Source organism: Lissotriton helveticus, chromosome 3_1 (assembly GCF_964261635.1).
Source record: "Lissotriton helveticus chromosome 3_1, aLisHel1.1, whole genome shotgun sequence".
NCBI lineage: Eukaryota > Metazoa > Chordata > Amphibia > Caudata > Salamandridae > Lissotriton > Lissotriton helveticus.
In genome coordinates this window covers 1,779,633,445-1,779,658,773 of record NC_136061.1, presented here as the reverse complement: position 1 = coordinate 1,779,658,773, position 25,329 = coordinate 1,779,633,445, and the positions used below count along the sequence as shown (strand labels likewise).

General features: G+C 47.3%; 1 protein-coding gene across 2 annotated transcripts in view; it reads right to left on the bottom strand.

Annotated features, from left to right (window-relative positions):
* CRYBG2 (crystallin beta-gamma domain containing 2) overlaps positions 1 to 25,329 on the bottom strand; it is a 403,207-nt gene that overhangs the window by 88,201 nt on the left and 289,677 nt on the right. The window contains exon 1 of one of the 2 annotated variants that reach the window (XM_078682658.1): positions 8,783 to 8,880. The exons of the other annotated variant lie outside the window; for it this stretch is intronic. The gene's annotated coding sequence lies outside the window, so the exon portion shown is untranslated. Of the gene's footprint in view, positions 1 to 8,782; positions 8,881 to 25,329 lie in introns of those variants that run through there. 2 annotated transcript variants of the gene reach the window in all.

The following is a 25,329-nucleotide window of genomic DNA, read 5'->3' as shown; positions in this document are numbered from 1 at the left end:
GGTTAAAAAAGATGTGATGATGCAGCCGAATAATTTTGTGGGGATGCCCATATCATTTTGTAGGCTTACACATGTGTCGTGAAGCATGCACATTACTCGGGTGCCATTTCTTTTTTTATTTACTGATCCAGGATAGATTGGTAAATTTAAAAAAACCTGAAGTAGCAAAAAAGCTTGTTTATTTAAAAAGCGGATGTACCAGCAACAATTTGGTGCTTGTCCATCCCCCAAAAATATAACATTGAAAACAAGCATTGGCATAGCCAATAGGTCTAGCCTTTCGGACCTAATAAGTGTTTAGCCAGAGCTATTGGCATTGCCAATGTCTTTAAGCTATGGCACATTCCTGGCTATACCATGTATAAGGAATTAAAATAATGTACTGTAAATTTAAAAGTTATCCTACAAGATATGTCTATATTTAAACTGCTAAATTAATAGGTAGAAGAGAGAGTAAGTCTTTGTAAGCTAGTGTAAGAGAGTAAATGTTTTTTCTCAAAATGTGAGGAAACAGAGGTATGAGCAGTGTCGAAGTTCTATATTAATTTACAAAACTACGATGGAACGTAGACCACATCAAACTAGGCTCACTTATTTGATTGCATCCTGGATTGGCCCCCTCACATACACTGTCATACGAGGCATGTTATTTAATGCACGTTCAGACTGTTGTATATTTTCTATGCAGCCGTTTACATCCGGCCCGGGACCAGGTTTCAATTACCTCATTATTGATATGGAAATAAAACAGCAAGCATGAAAGCGGGGGTTTGCCTTACAAAAAGTAGGATTCCCTGCCTGATAATGTCACACATAAAAAATGCCCAATGTGAAGCTATGCCCTTGCCTCAGTCCTCCTTTGCACATTTGTAAACGTCACAACATGTGTAACTGGCATTCCTCCTCAACTTTAAATATAGTATAGCCAAAACAAAAATACTTATCTACTGTAAACACGTGAGCCCTGCAGCCTCAAGGACCCTCGGCCTCTTGAACCGGACGGATGCTCCGGTTTAACAGACAGCATGGGCAATGAAATTCAAAAGGGTGGGGAGGTAAAGAGCTGCCCCAGTATTAGGGGAGCCTGAGATAGCAGGGGGAAGCAGAGCAAGCTGCAAGGAGAGTACCGAACGAAAAAAGTAGTGCACTGAAACAAAAACATATATGCACTAGTGAAAGGAACGATGTAGCTGGGGCAGTCACCAGGGCGGTAACAAAACAGCCACAAGGCGGGGCAAAGGTACACTATTCACCAACGAAAGCAATGATATTTCTAGAGGCAGAGCAAGCAACCAATGAAAAAGCTGTGGCCGTGTGTGGGTGTGTTCAAACCCTACAGAGGGATTACAAAATGGTCCCCCAGGGCAGTGCATGCGCGCTGACTCTAGGTTCGACCTAAAAAAGGATCGCAGTGGGCAAGAGAAATGCAGGAGTGGGTTGGGGTAGGGGGTGGGCAGATGAAGGGAAAAGAAGTACACGAGAGTGGAAGCAAACAAGGAGGAAGCGGGGAGATGAACACGAGAGAGAGGACGGGGTGAAGGGAGAAGCACACAGGCAAGAGCAACATGGATCGGGGGCAGCAAAGCACATGGGCTAGTAAGAGCAACACTAAGTGCAGGAGAGAGAGGCACATGGACAAGAGAGAGCAACATGTACAGCAGGGGACATGCACACGAGGGAGACAGCTAGAGAACACATGCATGCTCATGGAGTGCTTAAACAAAATGGAAAAGCTCTCTCAAAGTGAGTTGTGGAATGACACAAAATTCTCCTTAGAATAAATCCTTTTTGTGATTTGTTGAAAATCTATTTAGCAGTTTTTGAGATATTTGTGGTAAAAAATAATTGTCTTTGAATCGGTTTTCACAGATGACTTTGATGAATCTGCATACATTTTGGGAGAAAGCCTGGTTGGTCCAACAACGTTTTTCAGAGGGGAGCAAATTAGTATAAACGTTGATCTAAAAATAGCAGTTTCCATTTTAGCCTCTTCTGAATTTTGGTCTGAGGTACAGCGAAATAGCTGAGCGGAATGTCCTCATCATCAGCATCCTCACTGTGTTTATGACATGCTCAGCTACCTCAAAGATCCCAAGTGCAAGCAGCACATCAACATAGGACAACAAACCAACACAGCAAAGAAACTCAGTAACTCAACACCATCACAGTACAACACAGCAACACACTTAACCAAACAACTACACGTCAATATAAAAATCTCACAACAACACAACACAAACACCACACAACAGAACACTAACAGCAGTGACAAAACAGAACACCACTGTTGGACTTGGCCCTTTTTGCAGGGTCATCCCTGAACTTTTTGCCTTCCTCCTATACTTTTTCTGACCTGTTGTTGGCTATTTTATGAGTCGGGCACTTTACCACTGCTAATCAGTGCTAAAGTGCATATGCTCCCTCTATTGTCAATTGATGTAAGGATTAGTGATTCCATGATTGGCTGATTTGGTTTACTTGTCAGATCCTAGTACAGTACACTGGGTGTGCCCAGGGCTTGTAAATCCAAATGCTGCTGGTGGGCTTGCAGCACTGATTGTGCCACCCACAGAAGCAGCCTGTAAAACTGTGTCCCAGGTCTGCCATTGCAGAGCCTGTTTGCAGTCAGGTACTGCCCTGCTGACTGGGCAAGCGCACACACTTGCCAGTCCCTAAACCTTCCCTTTTCTTCGTGTCAGGCAACCCTATGGTAGGCCCAAGGACGGGGTGCATGGTAAGTATAAGGTAGGACAAGCCCTGGTGTGTGTGGCATGCCCTAATAGTGAATTACAGTCATTTTCGTTTTTCACTATTGCAAGGCTACCTGTTCTCCATAGGCCAGAATGGGCAGTTAGATTATTACATCTTAACTGACTCAGGGAACACGGTAGAAATTTTAGTTTAGTATGCCTGAACTCAGAATGATAAAATATATCTTCCAGTGAAGTTGGTTTTAACATTCTGTGTTTGAAAATACCACTTTTAGAAAGTAGGTATTTTCTTGTCTAACTATCCAGGCCTGCTTCTGCTAGGTTGAGTATTCCTAGTCTGGAGTTTGAGTGACAGGGCTGGGGGATTCCAAAAGACAGGATGAGTCAGCCCAGTGGTGAATAGAGAGCTCTGCATCTAGATGGGAGGGAGGAGTTGCACCTGGGACCTGAAACACTACAAAGGCTTATGGCACTGTCTTCTATATACCAAGGAGGTTGCAGAATCTCTGATGGACATCTGCAGCACAGAGCTTCCACAGGAGCTGGAAACACCCACTCTGCAGGGGTGTCCAGCACACCTAAGGCTCACCTTGTGATATCAGCTCTTCGACAGAAGGCCGTGTGAATAAAGTTGATATTGTGTGACAAATGTTGCACCAAGCTAATTGGCAGGCTTGGAGAGAGAAACGAGATAAAGAGACAGACCAAGACAGAGAGAGAGAAAGCAAGTGTTAGAATAGGGCTGTGCCTTCCCTCCACAATGCCGGCTCCACCCAATGTGGTGCGTCTGATGTCTCTGCCCTGCACTGTGAAAGGAGAGAAGGAATCATGTCAACGGAGTGCTCCAGGGCTGTGCCTTTCCTCCACAATGCTGGCTTCACCTCCTGTGGGGCGTCTGATGTTTCTGCCCTCCACTGTGAAAGGAAAGAAGGAGTCATGTGAACAGAGTGCTCCAGAACTGGTTTGGACTGGGCAAAGGCCCCTCTGCCCTCAGAGGACAAAGGATTTTGGTATTAATATTGGGACCTTGATCCCAAGAAATTAGATCACTTTTGGACTACAAGAGGAAACCTTTGCTGACGAGAGGAACCTGAAGAAACTGAGGGGAGACTATCCCTAAGCTGAAGTGCTGCTTGGGGGATTGGCCTGCAGTGGTTGCCTGACTGCCAAAGGAAGGAGAAAGGAACTTTGTGTGCTTTATTTCAACTTGTGAAGGAATTCCAAGGGCTTGGAAAAGAGCTTGCCCCCGGACCGAAGTCTCAGGACCAGTAGACTTTAACAGCCTTTGTGGATTGCTCCTGGGAATGCTGTTTCAGTGGCTACAGAGGCAGGGAGCTGTGACCGACTCTTATGACCGGCCCGGTGTCCTGTCGGCACCGCATCGAGCAACGTCTGCATCGAACAACGCAAGCTTTGAGCTCACCGACTCCGTCCTGACGCCGTCACCGAGCCGTTGCCTGCACCATGACTTGTGGACACCGCGACGTGCAACGCCTCGCTACACCGAATCGAACTGGTCTGACCGACACGATCACTGTTGCTGACTTCAAGTCCTTTGAACGCATCGGAGTTTGGCACCGCTCGCACACTTCGTGAAGCACCGCCTGACTCGTACTGCTGTCCGGACTGATCGACGCCAGCTCCTGAACTCCAGCTTTGTTGCCGCACCGCAAGCTGCAAGCACCGCAACGAAGCTCCGTCTCGCCCTGCAACGTACACCTCGGACCCACTGACTCCGTCAACGGGCCGTTGCCTACACCGCATTGAGGGACAACGCGTCCTGCAATGTTTTCTTTCCGCAACGCAATGAATGCCGGAACCGGCTCGCATGCCTGTGCCTGCCGCATCAAGTAAAGGTACTGTGACCGAGTCTGTCGACACTTGAGTGGGCCCGGACCGTCCGCTGGATTTGTTAGACTCTGTGTTATTTCAGCAACGCTGTAGCCGGACAGGGCTACCGACTCGCACATAACTTTGATTTAAGCATTTTTGACAAGAACTCTTGATTTTTAATAGTATTGTGGATTCTTTTTGTCATTTATGGTCTTGTGGTAAATTTATAAAAAAAAAACTTATTTTTATAACTATACAACCTGTGTGGTGTCCATCTGTAGGGTTGTCATTTGATTACTGTATGTGTTCACAAATGCTTTACACACTGCCTCTGAGATAAGCCTGTCTGCTTGTGCCAAGCTACCAAGGGGGTGAGCAGGGGTTATTTTAGGAGTGTATCCCCCTTACCCTGACTAGAGGAGAGGGTCCCTATTTGTCATAAGTACCTACCTGTGCCAACTAGAGACCCCCAATGGTAACAACCACACAACAACAAACTACATTCAAACAACACAACATAGAAACAGAAAAGCAAGAGAGATAAAGAGAATAATATAGCGGGAGGCAACAGATCTACCAACCTTCAAAATATGTTAACTGTGTGAGACCAGGGAGAGAGTGGTCTAGAGGGGGTGGGGCTTTGAGCCCATCACTGCTTTTCCAGCCCTGCTGGGGCCTTGAAGTAGCGGCCAAGGATAGAGTTGAAGCTTAGAGCCCACCATGGCTTAAGTGAGTACTCCTACTCTTTTCCAAAGACACTACAAAGGCTTATGGCACTGTCTTCTATATACCAAGGAGGTTGCAGAATCTCTGATGGACATCTGCAGCACAGAGCTTCCACAGGAGCTGGAAACACCCACTCTGCAGGGGTGTCCAGCACACCTAAGGCTCACCTTGTGATATCAGCTCTTCGACAGAAGGCCACGTGAATAAAGTTGATATTGTGTGACAAATGTTGCACCAAGCTAATTGGCAGGCTTGGAGAGAGAAACGAGATAAAGAGACAGACCAAGACAGAGAGAGAGAAAGCAAGTGTTAGATAAGCAGAAGAAATGAGTGAAGTGAGAGAAATAGACAGCTAGAGGGAGCAAGAGACAGACAGAAAAGGTGGGAGTGGCAAAGAAAACATTAGAATAGTTAGAAGAAGGGAGAGTGAGAGTGAGAGAATGAGAAAGAAATGGAGACAAGGAAATACAAAATGAGAGAGAAAGTGAGACGGAGAAGAAAGAGGGGAAAAAAGGAGAGGAGAGAATGAGAGAGGAAAGGAAGAGAGAAAGAGATAGATAAAGAGAGAAAAACCAAGAAATGTGTTAGACTCTTACCTGCTAAGCTTGCACCAGCAGTACGATATAAAAAAACTCAAGATACAATTTGGAGAGGTTTCGAGATGAAAGAAGCAAAAAATAATAACACTGGATAAATAATCGAAAGACTTCCATAACAACGAAAAGACGAGGTAAATTTGTCATAGAGCAAGATGAGCATGGGGCAGAAAATAAGGTGCAGGTGGAAGGTAGCAAGAGGAATTGCAGGAGAGCAGTAGTTAGTGGAGAAAGTAATGTGTACGGAAGTAAATAGGGAGAATGGAGGGGCAGGAGTGAGTGCATTATATGGATTCATATAGTGCAACACACACTCACAAAGAATCACTTGGCGCTGTACAATCCAGCTTTGAAATTCATAAACTATGCACAATGCCACAATAATTATGCTGTGATAGAGTACCACAATATGAGGTAGTGTTGACTAAATTATGTGGCAGATTTCACAGCTGATAGTGGTGAACCACATATCTAGTGGATAGATATCAAATGGGTAGGGAGGGTTACCTGGGAGCACCTTTACTCTAAAGGCCGGAAAGGTCGATATCTGGGCCCAACAGCCCATACAGTAGAGATTTGACGCCAGGTGTCTCGGCTGGTCATATGTACTGACACTGGCCAGCCCACTATAGTCCTCCCAAAAGCTCTGATTACTCTGTAATCAACCAGGCTTTGACAGATGGGATACTATAGGAATCTCCACAGTAGGCCGCCTAGTGAAAAGGGGGAAGATATTAACATTTGCAGAACTAAGGAAACAATATGAACAAGCTCAAGGTGAGACCTTCCGCTATCCACATGTACAACATGCCCTTCAGGCTGCACTCCCAAACATGGCAAATATACCGGAGTCATCCCCTTTAGAGCACTGATTGCTTTTGGAACCTATACTGAAGAAAGCTGTATCTTTAACATATAAGAAACTATGTAACAACCTGCCAGATATGTTTCATACTCTTCGGGAGAAAAGGCAGGCCGGTGTGGGGCACCTAGAAGATGATGACTGGCAAACTGCACTGATGTCCCCATGGAGAAGCAACCTTTCCTCTCAGGCTCCGCCTTATCCAATTGAAAATCCTACATCGAACCTATTTCTAAGGGGTTACGTTGGCAAAGATAGGGAAGAGACAAGATGCGCAGTGTCTCCGCCAATGCAACCGCGAAGCCACATTCTACCACATAATATGGGTGTGTCCCCACATAAAAACTCTATGGGAGAGAGCTACAACACACATACAGAGAGCCCTAGGAAAAGAGATTGTCTTGACACCCCAACTGGGACTTCTTAACATATAGAGGCTACAGACCTCACAGAAGTGGAGCAACAAATGACCACATTGGGATACACACTGGTGAAACGTGCAATTGCAATGAAATGGGGGGTGGAATAGAGAGGCCATCGCCGAAGGGTTGGACTAAGGAATTAGACAAGTGTTGATGGCAGAAAAAGAGGTGTTTAAATCAAGATGCTGCCCAAAAAAATGGGGGGGAAATTGAGCCAGTGGAATGTATACCGGGTGAACTGTGTATCTCACCTACCAGGGTGATGGAGATGAGGGACTGGACAATACCTGAACAACAATGGGACTTAACAAATGATTTACCACTGATTCCTATTGAATGTATGACGAATGTAACTGTATAACTGTATACAAACCAAGAAATGTGACTTACTTGTTTGAAATCAATAAAAATAGTTTTAAAAAAAAGCAAAGGCAGATTATGCAGCATAATGTGGCACAGCTTGTGGCAGTTTGTCACCATTGTTTTGCCATTTCTATGCGTGTTACCATTGTCTGCGTAAAGGGCTCCCCTGATTACACTCAGTTTAACACTTAAATACAGCAATCAGTAACTGAAAACTGATATTTCGCTGCACAGAAAAGGGCTTGCCACTGTGCAGCAACACGTTTGGCAGCACTTTGGACACCTCTACATCTGTTTGAGCTGTAATTTATCTTTTGTTAAAATCAGCATATTAGGAAACGATGGAGGATTACGTGGTAAATTGGGTATAAATTTGCAGAATTTCATAATTCCAGTGCCCTACCTAGGGGGCATCAGTCCCACCTAACGTCTTGAGAGACAAGTCTGTAATTTTTTGGGGGGTCCTGCCCTGATTTCCAATGGCAGGGAATTCCAGATCACAGAATCATGTACCAGGAAGGTTATGCTGCCCCATTTCTCCCAGCTAGTTCTAGGAACAATAAATGTTGCTGGGTGTTTGATCTCTGGTAGGGTGTGATCGAGTATGTAACAATTTGGTATCCCCAGAAACTGGAACGCTGATCATTGAAGATGCTAGCACCATGCGTGCACATTTAAATACGATCATCTTCTGAGCAGCCAGCCAATGGGGTTGGAAGAAACGGTCCAAAAGGTGGCCACATGAATTAAGGTTAAAAGGAACTCATGCCATGAGGGAGTTTTTTGGGGAGCCAGAAAGCGCTTATACGGAAGGCATTATTTAATTAATTGGCAACAATTCAGTGCACGTCAATAAAAGCATTCCGAGTAGCAATTTTGTAGGCCAAATAGAGAGAATGAAGAGCCACATAAGGCATAGATAGTAAAATAGAGTTTATAAGCTTTGCTAGTGGGCATTGACAGGATAAATGTGAGGCCCACATCATTCCCAAATCCCTTACTGTATGCACTGGTTCGGGTGTGGTGAAAAATAAGTGTAGCTGAGGAGTGTGGGAAGAGAGGGAGTTGGCTGGAGGGGTGCGTGTCAGGTATGAGAAGCACGCTTGTCGTTGTCGAAGGCAAGAGCGCAGATAGGAGAGCAGAGGTTAGTATCGGAGAAAAGAAGCAAGCAGGGGCAGGTATGAGAAGGGTATGATTTGAGGAGGCCCCTGTCAGAGTGGCCCTAGCAGTGAATAAGACCCGTGAATAATGCCCCCCCCCCCCCCCCACCTGAATGAGGCGAGGCGCCATGGGACTCCAATATTTCAAACATGTTCATAGACCTTCGGTTGAGGCCCGGACCCGCCTGCGCCGCAGGTGCGTGTTACGTCACTGCAGTGAGAGAGCGATGGCAGGGGAAGGCGAGAGCTAGTTTCAGTCTCGCGTGCGTTTCTGGTCACTAGGCAGCCTCTAGGCCCGCCTCTACTGTGACGTAAGGGGACGCAGAGCTGGGCAGCCAGTCAGGGGATGAGTGCTGCCGGTGTCAGAGTTTCCCAGCACCTGCCCCGCGATGGAATGCGGACCGAGGAGGCACGCGCGCAAGGCTGAGACCAAAACAGGAGAACAGGTGCCTTGACTAGCCCGGTGAGTCAACTGCCGCTCCTCTGGCAGCAGCCCAGCAGGAACCTCTGCGTCTGGGAACAGGAATCGTTGTCATTCTCCCATTCTTTGTTATTAGCCTCTCTCCACAATAGGGCCCTCTCACTGCAGATATTCCTACTTCATCTCTCCAGAGCAGGCCTCCAGGGACCTTGTCCCTTCCTCCAGCGTCCCACCGCCCCCTCACTCATCTGACCAACTCCACAGGCCTCACTTTCTGTTTCACATCAGGCCTCAGGTGGTGTATCCGTAAATAGTGCAAGAGGTGCAGCGGTACTGGGGCAAAAGACCCTTGGGATCCCCTGGACAAACACATAATCATCCCGCAGTGGGGTTATTAGCCATAGCTGCACCAGGGCCCATGCTACACTTGTTATTCCAGGGCAGGCTTTTCTTTATCGCCCAGCAGCAGTAGGCCTCAATTTCACTCTCGATTGTACGACATGACCTCTCTCCGCCCAGCAGTACGCCTCACTTTCTAGCTACACATAAGGCGTCTGCTTCATTCTGGCCAATAGGCAATGAGGGTACGCTGTATTTACACCGCAGGACCTTACCTGCAGGTAAGTACCATGCAAGTCCAGCCGCGGCCCGTGGAGGGAGTTACGGTGGGGCAGGAAGGCGGGGGACAGGCAGGGTGGGGGGTGCTAAAAACTGGAATATGGATAATTGGAGGTAAGTAAACAATTTAATAAATAAAACGAATTTCGTAGCGCGCCCTGCATCGCATAATGTGATGCAGTGCACGCTACGAAATTAGTTTTATTTAATAAATTGTTTACTTACCTCCAATTATCCATATTCCGGTTTTTAGCATCCCCACCCTACCCCTCCCCCGCCCCGCCTTTCTGCCCCACCGTAACTCCCTCCACGGGCCGTGGCTGAAAGAGAGGTTAGTGGTGTTAAAACAAAAGAGGGCATGAGGTGTAAACCCCCCAAAAAAAAGTGGTTAAAGTGCCATTAAAGTTAGGTGAAAATGTCGTTAAAATGTAAAATTTAAAACTAAAAGAACCTGAAATTCACCAGTACTATTTAACTGAAGAAACTATAACTTTCTTGTAGTAAAATGCTCTTTTAGACATGGCCACCCCCACGTTTTTGCCTGGTGTGTGTTGTGATTTTGGCTGAAAGTGTATTGAACTGGGTTCCTGCTAGACAGCGCCCAGTGCCAGATCTTTTTCCCAAAACTGTGCAATTGTTTTCCCCAATTGGCGATACCTTTAGTGCCGTTTGTAAGTCCCTAGTAAATGGTACCCCTGGTACCTAGGTCCTGAGGCACTTAGGGGGGTCCCCAAGGGCAGCAGCATGAATTTTGCACCCTAAGGGGCCCCTCACCAAGCTCATGCAAACAGCCACTGCAGGCTGTGTGTCAAGGTAGACAACAGTGAAAACACAACATGGCACACAGCCTGTGTGCCATGCCTGCCGACACTGAATGCAGTATAAGTAAGTCACCCCCTACAGCAGGCCTTAATGCTCTAATACAGGGTGCCCTATACAGCATGTGAGGGCATACCTGCATGAGCAGATATGCCCCCGTACTGGTCAGTTCCATTACTGCCTGTACAAGTGATCATGGAAGCCATTTTAAAAGCATATGATGGACGCTGGTGAAAACCAGTTCCCCAGCTAAATGATGGCTTCGCTGACAATAGGGATGTTTGGCATCAAATATCTCGTATTAATAAACTCACACTGATGTCATTGTTGGATTTAGTAACGCATGCCCCGAGAGGGCACTTTAGAGGTGCCCCCTGAAAACCTTCCAGTTACTGATGTGCTGACTAACTGGTTTTAGCTAGCCTGCAATCAGAGATGGGTTTCTGACCCCCAAGGGCCTTTGCTCTCAGGTGCCCAATAACCAATCCTGTTTGAGCAGAGTTTGCTTTGCACCCCGCACCCACAGGCTGACCTGCGAAATAGCATTCCAGGGCCTCGGAGCTTAAAAGAGGTCCACCGCCTTTACTGTGCAAATCTAGCTTCTGTCGCAAGAGAGGAAACCAACCCCCTTTGTCCACTGCCCTTTGACACCTGGACAGGCGGTAAAATTAGCTAAGCAAGACAGGCGTGTCCTCCCTTAGACTAGCCCCATTCCTTCACTGGCCTACCTGAAGTGGATGCAACTTTTCAGAAGTGGCCATCTTGGTGATGACAACTTTAGGATCTCTGAGACAGGTTTATGCCCACTTCCCCCAGGAAGTAGTCATATAGGGGACGTAGTGATCCCAGGGGTAAGTAGCCCATTGGCTACGACCCTATACTCCCCTAATACCCCCACATTCAGTATTTAGGGGAGCCCTGGCACCAGGAAATCATATCCTGTTGACCAAAAGAAGAAGAAGGGCCTAATAGCTGTGAAAGCTAGAACTGCAGAAGAAGCAACTGATTTGGCACCAGTCCTGATGGCCTGTTCTTCTATTCTCGAGAATTGCACCAAAGTCATCTTGCTCTGCAAGCTGCTGATCCTCCAAAGCCTGGGAGGACTTCCAGCACTTCTCCAAAGATTCAGGAACTCCCATGGAACCGCAGAACTGTTCCCCTGCATCTTGCAGGCACCACAGACTATGTTGTGAGGCTCCAAGACTGCAAAATCCCAAAACTGGAAGGCACCACTGCACCCGAGCCACCTAGCCCGAGCTGAAGTGGGCCAATCGTGCCAACGTGGTCCAGAGATCCTGACGACCTACGAAGAAGGACACTGAAGAGCCGTGAAAGCAGAAGACTGAGAAAGAGCAACTGACTTGGCACCAGCCCTGCCTGCCTGTCTGCTATTCCCTGTTGAAACTGCGCCCAAGCCGTTTCATCCTGCAGCTGTTGTGCCTCCAAAGCCTGGGAGGACTGCCTGCCTTCAGTAAAGACTCTAGAACTCCAGTGGTGCAGCAAAGCTGCTATTTCCTGCAGGCACCCCAAAGAAGACTGTGAGTGCTTCAGACGGCAAAAAAACTACATCACAAAACACCACTGCATTGTGCTTCCGAGCCCGATTTGAAGTGGGCTAATGGTGCCAGCATGGTCCTTCGTGCCCTCCAGAGACAAAACCCACCTTGGACATACACACTGTGGACTTCCTGATGCCACCTGCAGCCTCTGTTTGCAGGCCCCCCTCTACAACGAGTGCTCCCGGTGATAAACATTCAAATACACAAAGACACCTCTGTACCCATCACCCCTGTAGAAGAGGACCAAAGGTGTCCCCATGTCCCAGACAATCACAAGAGTTGAGCCCACCTATGGATTCCTCCTGACTGGTCCCCCAGTGCAAGCTTGCAGCCTCTGATGGACTGATCTCCATAGACTTGAATGGGGCACCTGACACTGTAAGGCACCTTTGCACCTGGCCACCTCAGTGCTGCCCAAAGTGAACTGTTGGTGCTGCCTTTGACCTTGCCCCATACTCACCTTAAGTCCAGGAGATTGGTACCTTAAGTCACTGATAAGTGCCCAAATGCAATACATGAATTTCCAGAGGTTAACATTGCCACAAAGTGTTTCATTACGTTTTAAAGTATATAAAAACCTGTTTTCCTCAAACCTGCTATTTTAAAAAGTACTCGCCTAAATGTGATGATTTTTGTGCCTAAAGTTATATGAAGATACATTATTTTTATAAATTTGTGTGGCTCTCCTTATTGAGTCATGTGTAAAGTTTATTAACCATTCCGTATTAGTAAAGCGCAAATTTATCATCCCTAAGGGTATCCAGGTATCCAAGTGAGCTATTGCCCAGAGTCAAATGATGCTGAGCTGAGTTGCCGCCGGCGCCAGGCATCGGACCATGAGCGCCAGACTCTGGAGTCAGCTGCTCTGGCTGCTGCGCCACACATCTACCTTGTGTGTCTGTGCAGATGTCTAACACTTCTCTGATAAGCCTAAGGCTGTTCAATCACACTACCTGCTAAAAGAGCGCCATGGGATTGCTAAAGCAAGCCCCTGTCCACTAGTAAGGGTGTACCTGAACTCTTTGCATGGTATACCTCTTTTGGTATACAATATAAAGAGCTAGCTTCCTACATTGCCCCTGCCATGCACAGTGTTGTCATCAATAACGTAATGCCAAATAAAGTGTCTAGAAAAGAGCGATCACTGGGGCAAATGCACAAACGTTGACTTGTGGATCGTTGTCCCTTTTGCCCAGGAACATTTAAATGAGATAAACTTGGCCATCAGCAGCTAGGGCTTTAGACTGTGAGTGCTACATGTCAGGGATTGGCTCTGTGACTCTAAAATGGCCTCTAGAACCCTTGAGTATTAGACATCTGTGCTAGTCTGCATAAACATTCCTGAAGGCCTGCATCGAGCTTTAAGAGACACCTCATTAGGACCTCGCTTTCTGGGGCTGCACCTACCACCTCAATTCTTGGTGACTGCTAGCAGTGCCACTGGAATTATGTGATCCTGTGGCGGCTGCTTTTTTTTGTGCATAATTATGGATTTGCCACATAATCCATCATCTGGTCATAATCTGCAGATTTTAACAAAAACTGTGTTTTTAGTTCAGACGGATCAATATTACTAAAAATGTTGCAACTTGTTTTCTCACAGTGGGAAGCCCTACACAAAGGTTAACTGGTCATCCTTCAGTTGCTTATTTATGTATTTCATTGTTACACTGGTACTAATGAGTTGAAATATTTATCCAGACTGTATTAATTACCACGTGTAAAAATTCCAAAACAATGAAGTAATAACTATAAAAAATGTGCCTCATTGTGCCACAAAATCTGCCTTTTCTTGCTGCATAATTTAGTCATAATTTGGAGCTCCCCGCTGCATAATTACAGTGGCCCTGACTACTGGTTTCTGTGCCTGACTCCCTGAGTGACAAACCGATTATGCTATCACAAGACAAGTATGTCACCAGAAAGCAGAAGCCACCTAGAAACCAGCGTAGACAAAAGATGTCAAATGTGGAGTTCCCAGCATAGAAAGCAGCAACTCCAATAAAAGGCTGTTTACTGGAGGGAGGCTACAGTCCACTGGTCCACGCACTCCCATGACAGAGACAACCCTTAGAGCACTTGAAGTGATTACTCCACAGCTGCCCCCACTCTGAGATTCACTGCAGAGAGAAATCCTCCCCAGAGATTAGAGGTACTTACCGTGCCTGAAGCAAAAACAACAGGTGATGGACAGAATGCAGAACAATGTCATACATTGAACCCCAGTACAGAGATCTGGGCCTAAATCCATCGTTTTTTTGCTCACCATGCCTTTCCAGTTTGAACACAGCCATATGCAAATCAGTCTTGACCCTGTGCCCCATGGGAACAGTCCAGCCCGAACTGCCAAGCCAGGTCCTCCCTGGACTGGAACCAAGCATCCAAGGACCGATTTCGGGCTTTCAGCCCTCATCAGCCTGGATAGCTTGATTCCAGTGGCATGGAGAGCATGGGACTCACGTCTGAGCATACCCGTCCCACTCGGGGTGACAAAAGCAAAAACAACAGGTGATGGACAGAATGCAGAACGATGTCATACATTCACCCCAGTACAGAGATCTGGGCCTAAATCCATCGTTTTTTTGCTCACCATGCCTTTCCAGTTTGAACCCAGCCATATGCAAATCAGTCTTGACCCTGTGCCCCATGGGAACAGCCCAGCCCGAACTGCCAAGCCAGGTCCAGAACGGCTGAAGACGGCTGCAATGCCAGAAACCGGTCCTGGGAAGCTTGATTCCGGTCCAGGGAAGACATGGCTTGGCAGTTCGGGCTGGACTGTTCCCACGAGGCACAGGGTCAGACTGATTGGCATATGGCCATGTCTGAACTGGGGTGGTGGAGTGGGCTAAAGAACGGTGATGGATTAAACCCAGATCAGTTGACTGGGGGTGAGTGTTTGTATTGTCAACGCTCCGTCCATCACCACCTTTGGTTTTACTTACCGTGGCTGCACATTGCTCTGTAGCCCTAAAACACCCATATTCTTTGCCTCTTACTTTTATGTTTTACATAGCGCATTTTCTTCTGCTTTTTTGAGGCGCTACAAGTAATAAGCTTTACTCTTATCTATCGGGAATGGCACTACATTTACAGACCTCCGAACGATGGAAGACCGTGGTTCGCGTTGACTTTTCTGGATTTAAACTCCGGAGTGTAGATATCAGAGATAGAGGTGAATTTACTGAGCCAGACTGTGGACTGTGGACGTGAGTGCTCTTGTTAACGCCCTGCAGTCCTCGTCCGAGTAGCCTCTCACAATCCTTTGTCCAGGGCAGGCGCGCAACACCCATTGGGCTCACCGGGCTTCAGCCCCCCCCGTCGTCTCCTCTGCCCGGGCTAAGATGACACGCACTGAAATGGTGCAAGAAGGCTGCGCATCCGATCCGAGGATGTGATTTTTTTTATGCTTTCTGAGAGGCGCGGCAGCCCGAGCAGACAGCCAGCCTCTAAACAGTTTCAGCGAGTGAACCCCCCTGCCCCCACCTCTTGTTTTCCCTTAGAGTGGCACTGAGGTGAAATCCTTGCCTGAAGGCAGGGATTTCACCTAAGCACTTGATGTATTGTGAGCATGGGGTGTGAAGTGCACAGCAGGGGGAAAGGGCTGGCCAGTGCAGGTGACACTTTTCCTTTGCAAAGGAATTTCTGCTGGCGTCATAGCCCAGGGTTTGCTGTCTGTGCACTTGTATAGATGTGTATTCCATACAAGTGCACAGACAGCACACCCTGGGCAATGACACCAGCAGAAATTAAATTACAATGGAAAAGCGTCACCTGCACTGCCATCCCTTTGCCCCTGCTGTCTGTGCACTGCTTTCCTTTGGTCTTATCCTGGTCGACACCTATTTAGGGTAGGCACGCATGCCTGCTGCGCTTGTCATGGTCCCAGCGCCATCTGATTGTGACTGAGGGTAGTCCAGCATCTTTATTCATCTGTTGTATCAACAAAGGTATTTAGTAACAGTGGCTTCTTGCAAAGACAATGATACACTATTTTGAGATGGTGATATCAGCAAATGTATGCTGTAACTATGTATATCACACTTGCTTATCCTGGATTTTAAGAATCTTACTTGGAACACTCAACGAGATCAACCTGTATAGTGGCCTGTTTGGACAAAACAAGAGGTGTTCAAATTGAAGCTTTCGCAATGGCTAGACAAGGTGGTAGGATATAGGGATATGTTGCTTGAACCCATTTTTAAAGAGAGGTCAGGACATTATTAGGCCACTGCCTTGGCTCTTCATAGCTGACAGCTCTACGTCATGCATGAGGAACTGGCACAGACCTGAAGAGATGAAAGGTGGAAATGAGAGGGGACCTCGAACTCACTGCACTTCTCACTAGATGAATGGTGAGCAGGGCCATGGATCTTTCTCTTTTTGCATCCAAGGGCACCCACAAAGAAGCAGAAGAGGCCATGGCAAGGAGAAACCAGGAAACTTTTGACCCACACCTATCTACACTGTGAGTGCTTCGGGAGGGGCTGGATGCCAGGACGCAGTGCTGCTGATCAGCCCGACTCCACAGTATAGTATCAGAAGAGCAGGCATCAGTTTTGTATGTAAGTTCCAGTAACTTTAATGCATTTTTCAGCCCAGCATTACCTACTGCCTGCATATCTAGGTTACTGTGAATGTTGTTCTTGACTTACATACATGGAAACGTCAAAGAGGACAGTCCCCTCCGAATATGCAAATGTAGTGTTCATTTTTTGGGGTGCTAGTGGGTAACTTTAGGGTTCAGGGTGGGTGTGGGTTTTAGTGTGCCAGGGAGTCATTTTAGGGTTCAGGGTTGGTTACGAATTGGGGTGCCAGGGGGTAATGTTAGGGTTCTGAGTGGGTATGGGGTTTGGGATTCCAAGGGGGTAATTTTAGGTATCATGGTGGGTGTGGGTTTTGGGGTAGCAAGGGTTATTTTAAGGTTCAGAGTGGGTGTGGGTTTTGGGGTGTCAGGGGGCAATTTTAGGGTTCAGGGTGGTAATGGGTTATGAGGGCGCCAGGGGAATTTATGGTTGAAATGAAATGAAATGAAATGAAATGAAATGAAAAAGAAATTTATAAAGCGCTCTGTGGCCATGCGGCTTCCTGGCGCTGAGGAACACATCGGAAACTGCCTAACTGGTGCGAGAGAGATTAGCCCGGGAAAGCCTGAAGAAAGAAAAAAGTTTTGAGGGCTTTCCGAAAATGAGAAAAAATGGGAATGGAGCGGATAGAGAGGGGAAGAGAGTTCCAGATTTGTGGAGCACGCACAGAGAAGCGGGTGCCCCCTGTGCGGGACTTACGGAAGCGGGGAACGTGAAGAAGAGAGAGGGAGGAAGATCGGAGGGAGCGAGGAGGGGCATGGGAGGAGATCAGAGAATTGATGAAGAGAGGAGCGGACCGGGCCTGCGCCCGAAAGGCCAGGCAGGCAAGTTTGAACTGGGACCTGAACTGAACGGGGAGCCAGTGAAGGGTTTTTAGGGCGGGAGTGATGTGAGAGAACTTAGGTAAACGAAGGACAAGACGGGCCGCCTGGTTCTGGATGGCCTGGAGACGACGGGTCTCGTAGGCAGGAATGCCTACATACAGGCCATTACCATAATCCAGGCGGGATGTGATAAGGGCAGTGATGATAACTTTAAGGGCATCAACAGAAAAAAAACGGGAGATCTTACGGATGAGGCGGAGGGAGAGAAAACAAGAGGATACGACAGAACTAATGTGCGCATGCATCGAGAGGTCATTGCTGACCTTGATGCCCAGAGTCCGGACAGAGGGAACCGGGGAAGGTGGAGGACCAAAAGAAAGGGGCCAGTGGGCCGAGGACCAGGGGTTAGAGGGGCCACCAGTGAGGACAAGCTCTGTCTTGTCAGGGTTGAGCTTCAAATGATTGAAGCTCATCCACTGCGAAATAAAGACAAGAGTTGACCTGAGCTTGGGAAGAGAGTGAGTGGGAGAGGATAGATCAAAGACGAGCTGGAGGTCATCAGCGTAATTATACACTGAGACCCCCAGCTCAAGAAGAGAGGAAATGAGGGGGCGGATATAGAGGTTGAAGAGGAGGGGGGAAAGAGAGGAACCTTGGGGTACCCCACACGTGACCGGGAGGGGAGGGGCCGAGAAAGAGGAGAGGTGGACTGCCTGCGAGCGTCCCTGCAGAAAGGACGCGATCCAAGAGAGGGCAACGCCCTGAATGCCCGCTGCGCTGACATGGTCAAGAAGAATAGTATGATCGACCGTGTCAAACGCAGCGGACAGATCCAAAAGGACTAAGGCCTGAGGAAGGTTACCATCGGCCTTGCCCTTCAGTTCGTCAAGGACCGCAAGGACCACGCCCTCAGTGGAGTGGCCCGGTCGAAAGCCGGCCTGATGGGAGGCCAAGATGTTATTCCCCTCGATGTAGGAAGAGAGACAAGATGTTACATGGCTCTCGAGAATCTTCCCTAGATAGGGGAGGAGGGAGATCGGCCTAAAGTTCGATGGAAGGGAGGGATCCAGGCCAGCTTTCTTCAGGATGGGAAGCACGATGGCAGACTTGAAAAAAGAGGGGACAGAACCCAGAGCCAGACAGGAGTTGAGGAAGGTTAGGGGGGGGGTGGGACAACTAGTGAATAAGGTTCTGAGGATGCGAGCAGGTGCGCAATCCACCGGAGAACCGAACTTGACCTTAGCAAGGAGGTCAAGAAAAAGCTCAGGTGAGATGGGTGTGAAGTGATCAAAAACGGGGGAAGAAAGGGGGGGATGGTCCGGTATATCAGGGGGAGGAACAATCGGGATGTTGGCCTTAATGATGGTTATTTTATTGATGAAATAGGTGTTCAAGGAGTGACAGAGGGATTGCGAAGGAGCAGGGGAAAGACCAGCACGGTCAGAAGTGGCCAGGCTACGGACCAGAGAAAAGATCTCACGAGTTTTGTTAGCCGAAAGGGCAACGCGGTCCGAGAAGTATTTGGATTTGGCTGTTAAAATAGCGGATTTGTAAATATTGAGGAGGGCCCTATATTTCAGGCGGAGAGTGGGGCAATAAGTGCGGCGCCAACGACGTTCCGACCGTCTGAGCTCAAGCTTCAGAGATCTGAGGTCATCTGAAAACCACCTGTGGGCGTCATGAGGACGGGCCGATCGAATCTTTTTAAGAGGGGCGGCCAGATCGCAAGCCGCGGAAAGCCAAGTGTGGATGGCATCCGCCTGATTCTCCACAGAGAGGTCAGTCAGAGCGGGGGCAGATAGAGAGACAGAGGAGGAAAGATCATTGAGATCAACCTTATTCCAGCATCGAGCCCAGATGTTCTTGGGCAAAGTAGATTGCTCGGGCTGACCTAAGGGGATTGAAAAGGAGATCAAAAAATGATCAGACCACCCACAAGGGGAGATAGAAGACACCAGGGGATTGCAACGGAGAGACCAGATCTGGTCAAGAGTATGACCATGGATGTGGGTGGGGGTCAGGACGTGGGATGAAAAGTTGAGACAACAGAGAGTAGCAGAAAAGTCTTTCGAAAGGGGGTCCTCCTGCGGGTCGCCCGGCCAGAAATTAAAATCCCCCAGCAGAATTAGCGACGAATTGTCTACAGCCAGGGTGGCCAGGAGATCCTGCAAAGAGGACACAAAAGAGGACATGTACTGAGGGGGGCGGTACAGAAGAATCACCGTGAGGGGGACCGGGAGGTTGAGAGAGCGGGCCACCAGAAAATCTACATTGGTAATGCCAGGATGCGAAAGAAGCTGAAATTGCAGGGATCGACGGACTATCATCGCCACGCCGCACCCAGGTCTTCCATCTGGGCGGTCGGCACGGAGGGCATAGTGAGTTGCAGGGAGGGCTCAGGGTGGGTATGGGTTATGGGGTGCCAGAGGGGAAATTATGGTTCAGCTTGGGTATGGGTTTTGCGGTGCCAGGGGTAATTTTAAGGTTCAGGGGGTGGGTATGGGTTATGGGGGTGCCAGGGGGAATTTATGGTTCAGGGTAGGTATGGGTTATGGGGTGCCAGAGGGGAAATTATGGTTCAGCTTGGGTATGGGTTAGTGCGGTGCCAGGGGTAATTTTAAGGTTCAGGGGGTGGGTATGGGTTATGGAGGTGCCAGGGGGAATTTATGGTTCAGGGTGGGTATGGGTTATGGGGTGCCAGAGGGGAAATTATGGTTCAGCTTGGGTATGGGTTTTGCGGTGCCAGGGGTAATTTTAAGGTTCAGGGTAGGTATGGGTTTTGGGGTGCCAGGGGTAATTTTAAGGTTCAGGGTGGGTATGGGTTTTGGGGTGCCACAGGGTTCATTTTAGTGTTCAGCGTGGGTATGTGTTTGGTGTGCCAGGGGGAATTTTAGGGTTCAGGCAGGTGTGCGTTTTGGGATGAGAGGGGGCTATTTTAGGGTTCAGGGTGTGTATGTGTTATGGGGTGCCAGGGGGGAATTTATGTTTCAGGGTTGGTATGGGTTATGGGGTGCCAGGGGGGAATTTATGGTTCTGGTTGGGTATGGGTTATGGGGTGCCTGGGGGGAATTTATGGTTCCGGTTGGGTATGGGTTATGGGGTGCCGGGGGGTCATTTTAAGGTTCAGGGTGGGAGTGGGTTTTGGGGGGCAAGGGTGTAATTTTAGGGATCAGTGCAGGTATGGGTTTTGGGGTGCCAGGGGTAATTTTAGGGTTCAGGGGGGGTATGGGTTTTGGGGTGCCAGGGGTGATTTTAGAGGTCAGGGCGGATATGGGGTTTGGGGTCCCAGGGGGTTAATTTCAAAGTTCAGGCTGGTAATGGGTTTTTGGGTGTCGGGAGTAATTTTGGGGTTCAGTGTGGGTATGGGTTTTGGGTTAATTTGAGGGTTCAGGATGGGTATGGGCTTTGGGGTGCCAGGGGGGCAATTTTAGGGTTGGTATGGGTTGAAGGGTTGTAGGGTTTTAAGGAAATGTGGGTGGGTGTATATATATATATATATATATATACACACTTTACTAAAAAAAATAAGCCATTTACAGGGATATATAAACCTATATATATATATACATATAGCGTTTATACTTACCTGTAAAATTGTTATATTTTAAAACGAAACTTTTACCACGCATATGCCTTTGTTGTAAAGGCATATGGTAACGTGTTGTAACAGCACTTGAGTTTTTACAACCGTTGTAAAGGCATGCATTGTGATGGCATGTGTTGTAATGTCATACATGTGTGCGATGCTGAAGCTGCTATCCTTTCATCCATCAATCCAACCATCCATCCTTTCTGATTTCAATTTACTCTGCCAACCTTACACCCATCCTTTTAGCCATCATCTCAGATATTTATTTACTCTACCATCCCTTCACCAACGCATCCATCCTCTCACATTTACATTTACTATACTTTCACCCTTGTATCCATCCATTCTGATTTTCTTTTACGCTGCCATCATTTTACCCATTTAATTGGGATTTACCTAACCCACACAAAGGCCACTTTGTGTGGTTTTGCGTGGTTTAGAAACTCCAGAGTAATGAGAGGCAGAGCATTGAGCTGCCTTGAGTTACCTTGCGTTGGGAAGTCTTTCCATGGGTGGAGCTAGGGCATTCCCACACACCTGTCTATGGATTTCACGAGCACATTGTCCTCCTATAGAAGCAATTGTTAATGAACTGGCGAAAAAGGGTCGTCGCCTTGAAATGGCATTGTGAAAATTGGTTATATTGTGTTCCTTAAGTGCTTTGTAGTAAAATATATTAAATTGGCCTTTTAATTCAGTACATTCTGTTCCTTTTTCATAAGACAATAGCATATAAATGCATCAAATTAACAAAAATGTGTGCTCTAATTTTTGTCCAGTTTCAAATGCAGAATTCACCATATTTTTTCTCAGCTTGACCTGACCATTAACCTATCCTGATTATCTGCCATTTTAGCTCCGCCCCATTGATTAACATTAGCCACGCCCCTTCATTTGCCATGTTAGCCCCCCCCGAAATTAAGATCTAGTTGCGCCCCTGGTCCAGGGCATCCCAAGGTCCGCCCCGTGACATGGGAGGGGAAACCGTGACCCTGCCGCCCTTTTCCTGTCAGAAGGGAAAACCCTTGCCTTTCCACAGGAAAATAATTTCACAGCCCGAGCAGTATTTCATCCTTGAAGGGACAGACACAGCCCCGTGGTCCTCCCCGCCGCGGCTGCCCCCCTCCCCTCACGGGAGTGATGCCGCTGACCACCGACGGAGCCGAGCTGTCCGTGGTGCTGAACCGCCTTCACTGCGCTGAATGTTGAGCTCTTAGGACAACTTCATTCCTTAGTTTCCTGTGGCGTTCCCGTGGTTGTTGCATGTTAGTTGCGTGTGAGTGGTAGGGATCGGAAGGGCGGCAAGCACAATTTTGACCTTGGTTAATCTGTAGAATGAATCCTCTGGCAGGAGGTGTATTATTATCGGATGTTTTTACTCAGACCAAAAATTCTCACATTTGGCTAAATATTTGTTTTACAAGCCTTGTGGTAATTGCATAAAAGCAAAACATGAATTGAGCATTCCAAGTGATAACCCGCAGCAAGGTCATGTTGGGGAACGGTCTAGGTGTCTCCTGACTAGAAGTGCATTAAGGGGAAAGGTGCTGCTATCAGAACGCCTTTTTTGTGATAAGGGTATGCCTTTAAGAGGTATTTGACCTTCGGAGTAGTGTAAAAATCTGCTGGCTAAAGGATGCTTTTCTGTGATTTGCTCTAAAATCGATTTTTGTGCCCTCCTTTTGTATAGCCCTGTTTTTTGTTGACATTGGTACTTGATGTGGGTCTAGCAGATGTTCCATGTTCAGGTAAGTCAGGTATCTTCGCAAGTGGATCATTGCTAGATTTTTCGATGATGCGGTCTTCTTCTGAACACTGTTGGTCAGGTGGTTAATGGTGCTGAATTTCTGATTGACAGGTGAGGAGGAACCTTTGTAGTATTGTGGTCTCTTTCAAGGGGGCCAGTGGTTTTCGATTGAGGGAACCTGAATATCTTTTCGCAGAGGCTTCTTTCCAGGCTGCCTAGTGCTGACAGGTTGCTTAAGGCACCACCAATCTCTGAGTCATAACATCAAATGCCTGCAACTTGTGCATTCATAATTGATTCTATTCTCTTTGGATCTGTGTTGCTGTGTCAGTTTGTGAACTGACCTATTCTCTTTGCATCACCCTTGGCCCTTGTCGGGGTGCCTTATAGGTGGCGTTTCCATGAGAACCTATCATTTATTGTTATGCAAAGGTCTTGGACAGGAATTTTGATTGGCCAACTGGCCTATGCTAGGTGGGCCACAGAAGTGAAGGAATTTTGTTTATATCTGCAGTCAAAGCCCAGAGCAGCCAGACAAGATGATAGCACTTGTAGGGCCACCTTTGGGATAGCTAGATGCAGCTCCGTGCACCTATAATCTGGGGAACGGTCAAGTGCCAGAAGCCCAGCTATAAACCTTGGTCTCCAGGTTCCAGTGTCTGCAACTTATCCACTCAACTTTGATTCCACTAGTGACCCTCCAAAGATTCACCTTGCCAAGGAAGTTATGTAATTTCATTGAGGTCCACTTTTTTTTTTGATTACCCAGACACCAAGAACCCCACTTTCCTTATCACTGATTATGATTTAACCTGAATTCATCTGGTCCCATGAGGTGTTCTGGTGAGAGCCTCATACAAGCCAGCAGTGGCTTGGGAAGTACAGATATACTCAAATGCCTTTCTGCAGGGCTTTAAGTGGGCCGGGTCTCACCGGGTCTGAGCACCGGCAGTTTTCTAAAGGGGGCCTCGAAACAGGTCTCTATCGGGCTCTGTTTTGTGCCCTGGCACAGGAGGTCCATTTTTTCCGAGTGTTATAACGAAGAGATCCTTTAAAGAGAGTCATTTTCTCTCTGAATTTCTCTTCTCTTTTCGGAACTAAGAAGCAATAACATTGTCTGGTGTCACCAGAGCTTTAGGTGGAAGCTTTTTCAATATTATATACAAGCCACAGTTGCTGCTTATTTATCTTATGCAACTAACCACCATTGACAAAACCAATAGTCCTGACTTCTTGTAAGTATGATGTTACTTGTTGTATCATAGATCTGGATGCAATGACAGAAACAACAAAATACCAGTCGGGCGGCACACTATGCTAAGCACAAACTTTTAGCTTAGAGTTTTGAGGCACGCCCTTAATTACATTGGCTACGCCCCCTTGAGAGACCCCCCAGTTTTTTCATCCCACTTAAAGCCCTGCCTTTCTGGTATATCCTGTGGGTGCACTCCCGGATGTTGTGCGGTTTGGACTCAGGATGTAGTATGTGTTGTCAGAGTCAGGTGATGGCTGTGTTGTGGTCCTGGTATCTGCTTCATGTGTAGCTCGAACAGTGGATACTCTTTTCAGTGGAATGTTTGAAATACTTTCCTATCACAGCGCAATGATTGCAACATGTGAACCCCCAAAGCTCCCTCTCACTGTGCCATCCAGCAACGTTTTGCTTTTCCCTCTTGAAATGTTTTTCGTCTGGTTATCGAAATCAGGCAGTAGTGGTCTCTGCCTGGAGTGAGTTAAAAGCTATCTGGGTGTTTCACACCACACAAATGCTAGCTATGAAAATATTTTGAGGAATGTGTGCTGCTGGCCAGATCGATAATGAAATACTGCCCCGTTGTTGTTGTGGATTGAACAATAGTCTTTAGATATTTATATGGAGACTTAATGGTTGGTGCTAGTTTTCCAGAGTTTTAGGGTCTCGCCTTCCTATTATACTTCATTGGGGACACCTGCTGATCCCTTGTGTTAACTATTTGAAGCTTATTACACCATGGACGCTCTGCATAGCGCTGTCAGACTCCCAAAATGAGATAAACAAGCATTTACAATGCACTAGGTCTTGCATTTGTTAAAGTTAGAGCTGTTGGCGTTGAAAATGAGTTTTTAACTTGAGTTTTTTTATTTGCAGTGGAGTATTATATTTACATAGTGCTATTGCCATTGGTGGAAAAAGCAAAAGTAAAAAGACATTGTCATTTTCAACGCCAGCAGCTCTAACTTTAACAAATGCGAGACCTATTGCATTGCAAATGCTTGTTTATGTAGACTGCTTTGAACAAGCTGCCGTGCACACAGGAGAGGTGTGTTTTAGAATCGTGGATCAATATATATTCCTTGTGGAATCAGTTATTTATGACACCACTTCCAGGACACATTGTCACAGCAGACCATTGAACTGTAGATGTCTTCCAAGAAATATTGACATTTTAATTTTGAAAGATAGACTTGCCTTGGTTTGGCACATAAGCTTTTATGAATTGTGTACTCAAGGCTACA